The 7286-nt window shown below is 38.5% G+C and overlaps 1 pseudogene; it reads left to right on the top strand.

The window, feature by feature from the left end:
* Positions 1–758: 758 nt before the first annotated feature.
* Positions 759–1203, top strand: LOC133756944 (thioredoxin domain-containing protein 17-like; annotated as a pseudogene).
* The last annotated feature ends 6083 nt before the right edge of the window (positions 1204–7286 follow it).

Below are 7286 nucleotides of genomic sequence, written 5' to 3'. Positions count from 1 at the left end.
GCATAAGCTTAAAATAGATAGGCTTCACCTAGACTAATGTCAAGATTGTAATTTGTGTAAGTTCCACATATGACTTCGGTCAGTACTTGGACTAATGTCAAGATTGTAATTGATAATGTCAAGATTGTAATTGACATTAGTTTCATATATGCTTTAGGTCAACTTGATCCTAAGCACTATGCATTCCTCTCCCACCCTTGTATTTTTTGCATTTATAAACCATGCTTCTTTGAGCTTCTGGGTTGAGGGTTCTTTAGGGCATGAACCTGCTCTTAATGATTGGCAATAAAGGATTGTCAAATTTTATCAGTGTGTGACACTCCTCTGCTTCATCTTGCGTGGGTAAAATACAGTGGATATGCACCTGACATCTGCTTCGACTGAAACCAGACTCTCATGGGCTACCCGAGAAGTCTCTCTTCATACTTGGCTCTGCTTTTCTTGTTTCATTCTTTTCTACTGTATACCATCTTCTGATAGCAGAGGAATTATCATTGACAATTATAGAGGTTTGCATGTCCATCATTGTCAAGAAATTGAGTCTCTCTCCCTCCTCTCCTCCATCCCCCTCAAAAACAGTCTCAGAAGAGCTGACTTTTGTTGTATAATTAGCTATGGCCAATTACTAACTATCAGGGAACTATGACACAGAAGATGTTGTTTCTGTATTAACTGCTTGGCTTCTCTTCACTTTTACAGAAATGAGTGTTTAAGAAAGTAACAGATGGGCACTTGGGCGACGTCTGGCCAAGCGCTAACCTGATGGCTGGCCACGAGGAGGTGCGTGTTTCTGGCTTCCAGGAGTTCAACCGGGCTGTGGAGGAGCACAAGGACAAAACCATTTTCGCCTACTTCTCTGGTTCTAAGGACGACAAAGGGAAAAGCTGGTGCCCTGACTGCGTGAAGGCTGAGCCAGTAGTTCAGGAGGCACTGAAGCCTGCCACAAAGGGATGCGTGTTTATCTACTGCCCAGTGGGGGACAGATCTTCTTGGAAGGATCCAAATAATTACTTCAGAAAAAAGCTGAAAGTAACTGGCAGTGCCTACACTGCTTAAATTCGGAACGCCTCAGAAGCTGATAGACTCTGAGTGTCTCCAGGCCAACCTCGTGGAGATGTTGTTGTCTGAAGATTAATATTTGATGATGGCAGTTGTGTCTTGATCTCCTGATTTGCTGTAGTATATAAAAAAAAACTGCATGTTTGCTTTGGATTCATTGTTAGCAGTAAACAAATATTAAAAAATAAAAAAAAGAAAGTAAATAAACAGATGATCACAACTATACTAATTTGTCACAAAGCCTAACATGGTATCCCAGATTGACTCCATAGCACTACTCAAATGCATCCTGACATTGCCCAAATTGTGAGGAGTAAGAATAAAATCTAGAGGATGGTATTGTGGCTCAGTGTGTTAAGTCATTACAAACAACTCTATGCATTTTATGTCAGAGCAGAGGTGAGAGTGCCAGGTGATTTGCTTCCTATTCAAATTACTGCTAATGTGCTTGGGAAGAAGATGAAATATAGACTGCGCTTTGTGCTTGCCCTCCGTCCATGTTGGAGACTAGGGTTGGGATTCTGGGTCCTACCTTCATCCTGGTGCAAACCTGGCTGTTGCAACCATTTGGAAAATGATACAGCAGGTGGAAGATCTCTCTATTTCACCTCTTTCTGTTGATTTACCTTCAAAAATGAAAAATAAATTTGTTAAAAAATAATAAAATCTGTTTATCATTATGTCTTGGGTATACTACTATCAGATCCTCACACTGCTTCATATTTGCATTTTATGGGGGCTGACTCACAAAATACAATGTTTTGTTTTTCAAGTACTTATATATTTATTTGAGAGGCATAGACACACACACACATACAGATTGAGAGGGAGAGAGAGAGAGAGAGAGAGAGAGAGAGAGAGAGAGAGAACGTGCTGTCTTTCACTGGTTCCCTCTCCAAATTCAAACAATGACTGAGATTGAGTTGAGTCAGAGCCAGGATCCAGAACTCAATTCATATCTCCAATGTTGGCAGCAAGAATTCAATTACTTGAGCCATCACTGTGTCTCTAAGGGTGTGTGCATTAGCTGGAAGCTGACAGTTAGAGGGAGTCTGAGACTCAAAACCAGGTACTCTGATATGGGTTGTGGGGATATGCTGATGGCAACTTATCCCGACAGGTAAATACCCATCACTGCTTGTTATATTTAAATTAAGAGCTAATTCATCATATACTACTGATTGCTGTCTTCTAATATATTGATAAGATAGTATAAGATTATATTTCCCATTATATATTTCAAGTCAATACATATGCAGATTATGTTGAACTTTTTAAACAAAAGATTTCATAAAGAAACATATGGGTAAATATGAATTAATATATATGAAAAGTAGCTCTGCCAAAGCAAAATGATTTTACCATATGTAAAGGCCTCTGATAATCATGATGAGCCTATTGAATCCAATTATATGCTGTAAAATGCAGCAGAATGATCATGGACTGCACATACGGAATATATTCTATAAAAATCTGCCACTTTTCAGATGTCCTAAACAGCACTCTGGCCTCAGAATCAGCCCTTAAGGCATTCAGATCTAGCTGAAGAGCCCATGAGAGTATTTTAGGCATGGAAAGCCAAGACACTCTGGCAAAAACAAAACAAAACAAAACAAAAAACCCTAAATGAAAGATCTCTATGAGTGAGTTCCCAGTGGAAAGAATGGGCCATCAAAGAAGGAGGTACCTTTCTCTGAAGGGAGGAGAGAATTTCCACTTGGCAAACTCAAAAGGCTTCCGTAGCCTTGGCAACTCAAGACAAGAACCTCGAGTGATTACTGACACCATAAACAAGAGTGTCAATTGTTAAATCAACAACAGGAGTCACTGTGCACTTACTCCCCATGTAGGATCTCTGTCCTTAATGTGTTGTACTATGTGAATTAATTGTATAACTAGTACTCAAACAGTACTTTACACTTTGTGTTTCTGTGGTGGGTGCAAACTGTTGAAATCTTTACTTAGTATATACTAAATTGATCTTCTGTATATAAAGATAATTGAAAATGAATCTTGATGAGAATGGAATGGGAGAGGGAGTGGGGGATGGGAGGGTTGGGGGTGGGAGGGAAGTTATAGGGGGAAAGTTATACTTTGGAAATTGATATTTATTAAATAAAAGTTAAAAAAAATCTGCCACTTTTAAACAAGAGTTTAAAAATAACATACATTTTTATAATCTCTCTGAAGAAAGTGGATAGCAGAAATTTCACATTTATAGCTGAAGTCATGACCATAAATTTCACCTGTCATTTTAACATTGAAGGAGGTGACACACTGACACACTCTTCAGATACTTTGTAAAGTAGTGGATCTTACTAATAATGTTCTTCTCATGAACACTTGAACTAAGATGTACTTGAGGCTCCAGATCAGCACTCCAGGAAACATAATTGTGGGAACTTAGTCAAATATGTAATTAAATAACTTTTAGCCATTGTCCATAAAAGTTTAATAAAACTTTTAATAATAATAAATCAGAAAACCACAGTAATTCTATTTTTATTAATCTATTTATGCTGCATCATCCAAATGAAATGTCTTTGATATGTAAGTCAAGATAGCTTCCTCACACAGACCATAAGGCAGTATAAAGAAAATATTGGTTTTGGAGTCTACTATCAAAATAAGATTTTTGTTTAACTGCTAATTAGGACTAATTAATATTGAACTTATCTGTACTTCAAAAAATAAAAAAAAAATGGGGGGACGGAGCCAAGATGGCGGATAGTGAGGACGTGTGCCGTAGTTTGGGAAAATAAAGTTTCATAAAAGTGGAATTACTGTAGCCTCAGGAAAAGACTCAAGAAAAAAACTGCAGAGGAAACGCTTCCGGATCTAGTGGATGTGACACAGAGGACCTACAGGGAGCCCACCACATGGAAACTCAACTGCGGGAGAGGAGCTGCAGAATCTCGCCAGCGAGGGAAAGGGAGGGAGGTAAGACAAAGACAGCAGAAACCCGAGACATTGGGGGGGAAAAGCAGAGGCCTCTCTTGTCACTCAAGGAGCAAAACAAAGAGCAGGAGCCACTTTACATATCTAAAGCTCAGCCACAAACTCAGTAACTTTGGAATTTGGTGAATCTTGAGAACACATTGAGGGATGCATAAACTCTTTGTGTGGTCCCAGGGGTAGATCAAATGAATACTCACAGAGGCCAGATTTCAACTACCCTCAATTTCACTCAGCCATTTGGGATTACTTCCCAACTGAGTCAAAAAAAAAAAAAAAAAAAAAGAGAGAGAGAGAGAGAGAGAGCGATCCAGTAAGGAGCAAGGGAGTGAACAATCTGGGTGAGTCAATTTTTGCACAGCCTTAAACCTGAAGAATCAAGCAGAGCTCTCTGGCCACACCCATCAAAGCCCCTAAGGATCCATCAAAGCAGACAGCCCACTTAGAGGCATAGTATAACGAGAAAAAAAACACCACAGCAAAAAAAAAAACAAAAACAAAAACAAAAAAAAACATAAATTATCTCCAACATGCCAAAGAACAAACATAGAAGCCGAGGTAACAAGAGCAAGGAAGACACTATGATGCCTCCAAATGAACAAGACACGCCAATGCAAGATTATGAAGATGAAGAGATAGAGGAAATGCAAGAAGCAGATCTCAAAAAATTGATAAGAACATTAAGAAGTTCTCAAAAACAAATTCTTGAACTACAGAAATCCTTAATGGACAAGATAGAAAATCTCTCTCCTGAAAATGAAATATTAAGGAGGAATCAAAATGAAATGAAACAACTAGTAGAACAGGAAACTGAGATGGTGACAAAAAACCACAATGAAATGAAGAACTCAATAGATCAAATGGCAAACACATTAGAGAGCCTTAAAAACAGAATGGGTGAAGCAGAAGAGAGAATATCGGAATTAGAAGACAGAGAACAGGAAAGGAAACAGGCAAATCAAAGAAAAGAAGAAGAAATCAGAAATCTAAAAAATACTGTCAGGAATCTACAGGATACTATTAAAAAACCCAACAGTCAGGTTCTAGGAGTTCCTGAAGGCATGGAAAGGGAGAAAGGATTAGAAGGCCTTTTTAGTGAGATACTAGCAGAAAATTTCCCAGGTTTGGAGAAGGACAGAGACATCCTAGTACAGGAAGCTCATAGAACCCCTAATAAATATGATCAAAAGAGATCCTCACCACGACACGTCGTAATCAAACTCACCACAGTGAAACAAAAAGAAAAGATCCTAAAATGTGCAAGAGAGAAACGCCAGATTACTCTCAGAGGAACTCCAATTAGACTCACAGCTGACTTCTCATTAGAAACCCTACAAGCTAGGAGAGAATGGCAAGATATAACCCAGGTACTAAGAGAGAAAAACTGCCAGCCCAGAATATTATATCCTGCAAAGCTCTCATTTGTGAATGAAGGTGAAATAAAGACCTTTCACAGCAAACAGAAACTGAAAGAATTTGTCGCCACTCGTCCAGCCCTGCAAAAGATGCTTAAAGATGTCTTACATACAGAAACAGAGAAACGCGGTAACCAATATGAAAGAAGATAAAGGAAGGAAACCTTACAGCAAAAGATCACAGGAAGTTCAAACCATATATTAGAAAAAATCTTTGGCAAATGACAGGGCAAATTTACTCCTTCTCAATAGTCACATTGAATGTTAATGGCTTGAACTGTCCAGTTAAAAGACACTGATTGGCTGATTGGGTTAAAGAACAAAACCCATCTTTTTGCTGCTTACAAGAAACTAATCTTTCCAACAATGATGCATACAGGCTGAAAGTGAAAGGCTGGAAAAAGATATACCATGCCAACAGAAATGAAAAAAGAGTGGGCGTAGCCATCTTAATATCGGACAACATAAATATTACCACAAAACCTGTTAGGAGAGACAAAGAGGGGCACTATATAATGATTAAGGGATCCATTCAACAGGAAGATATAACGATTATCAACGTATATGCACCTAGTTACAGGGCACCAGCTTATTTAAAAGACTTGTTAAGGGACTTAAAGGGAGACTTAGACCCCAATACAATAGTACTGGGGGACTTCAATACTCCACTCTCAGAGATAGACAGATCAACAGGACAGAAGATCAACAAGGAGACAGCAGATTTAAATGACACTATAGCCCAAATGGATCTAACAGATATCTACAGAACATTTCACCCTACATCTAAGGACTTTACATTCTTCTCAGCAGTACATGGAACCTTCTCTAGGATTGACCACATACTGGGCCATAAAGCAAGTCTTGGCAAATTCAAAAGAATTAGAATCATACCATGCAGCTTCTCAGACCACAAAGGAATGAAATTGGAAATTAGCAACTCGGGAATCCCTAGAGCACGGGCAAACACATGGAGATTGAACAACATGCTCCTGAATGAACAATGGGTCATAGAAGAAATTAAAAGAGAAATCAAAAATTTTCTGGAAGTAAATGAGGATAACAGCACAACATACCAAAACCTATGGGATACAACAAAAGCAGTGTTAAGAGGAAAGTTTATATCAATAGGTGCCTACATCAAGAAATTGGAAAGGCACCAAATAGATGAGCTTTCAAGTCATCTCAAGGATCAAGAAAATCGGCAGCAAACCAAACCCAAACCCAGTAGGAGAAGAGAAATAATTAAAATCAGAGAAGAAATCAACAGGATTGAATCCAAAAAAACATTACAAAAAATCAGCCAAACGAGGAGCTGTTTTTTTGAAAAAATAAACAAAATTGACACCCCATTGGCCCAACTAACTAAAAAAAGAAAAGAAAGGACTCAAATCAATAGGATCAGAGATGAAAAGGGAAACGTAACAACAGACACCACAGAAATAAAAACAATCATCAGAAATTACTACAAGGACTTGTATGCCAGCAAACAGGGAAATCTATCAGAAATGGACAGATTCTTGGACACATACAACCTCCCTAAATTGAGCCAGGAAGACATAGAAAACCTAAACAGACCCATAACTGAGTCAGAAATTGAAACAGTAATAAAGGCCCTCCCAACAAAGAAAAGCCCAGGACCAGATGGATTCACTGCTGAGTTCTTCCAGACATTTAGAGAAGAACTAACTCCAATTCTTCTCAAACTATTCAGAACAATCGAAAAGAGGGAATCCTCCCAAATTCTTTCTATGAAGCCAGCATCACCTTAATTCCTAAGCCGGAAAAAGATGCAGCATTGAAAGAGAATTACAGACCAATATCCCTGATGAACACAGAAGCAAAAATCCTCAATAAAAT

The sequence above is a fragment of the Lepus europaeus genome, chromosome 3, assembly GCF_033115175.1.
Source record: "Lepus europaeus isolate LE1 chromosome 3, mLepTim1.pri, whole genome shotgun sequence".
Classification (NCBI taxonomy): domain Eukaryota; kingdom Metazoa; phylum Chordata; class Mammalia; order Lagomorpha; family Leporidae; genus Lepus; species Lepus europaeus.
Note: the sequence above shows the minus strand (reverse complement) of the source record. Positions and strands in the feature narration are given on the sequence as shown.